This window comes from Sinocyclocheilus anshuiensis, unplaced genomic scaffold (genome assembly GCF_001515605.1).
Source record: "Sinocyclocheilus anshuiensis isolate Anshui unplaced genomic scaffold, SAMN03320099.WGS_v1.1 scaffold1814, whole genome shotgun sequence".
Lineage (NCBI taxonomy): Eukaryota > Metazoa > Chordata > Actinopteri > Cypriniformes > Cyprinidae > Sinocyclocheilus > Sinocyclocheilus anshuiensis.
Genome location: NW_015546028.1, coordinates 279,191 through 279,523, shown reverse-complemented (window position 1 = coordinate 279,523; position 333 = coordinate 279,191). Strand labels below are relative to the sequence as shown.

General features: G+C 46.5%; 1 protein-coding gene across 1 annotated transcript in view; it reads right to left on the bottom strand.

Moving 5' to 3' along the window:
* The window catches only part of ppp4r1 (protein phosphatase 4, regulatory subunit 1), a 23,329-nt gene that overhangs the window by 15,627 nt on the left and 7,369 nt on the right, over nt 1–333 (bottom strand). The gene's annotated exons all lie outside the window — the stretch shown is intronic.

Below are 333 nucleotides of genomic sequence, written 5' to 3'. Positions count from 1 at the left end.
GAGATATCGACTTTAAACATTCTGGCAGTTTAATGCCTACAAAAACAGCTGGTAGGGACTACAACGAGTTACTTGCTGGGTTCGTGACGCGTTGTTTACAACACGACCGGAGCACATGCCGCTGAGGAGAGGGGCGGGATGATTAGACGCACTAGAGAAGGTTTAGCCAATCACAACACACTGGGCTAGCTAACCAATCAGAGCCCATTGCCTATTTCTGAGGGCGGGGCTTCATAAAAGCAGGAAATGATCAGGGCGTTCAGAGGAGAAGGGACAGAGCGGTGTGGAATAAAGGTAAATTATGTGAAAAAGAATGCGTTTTTTAACAAACAA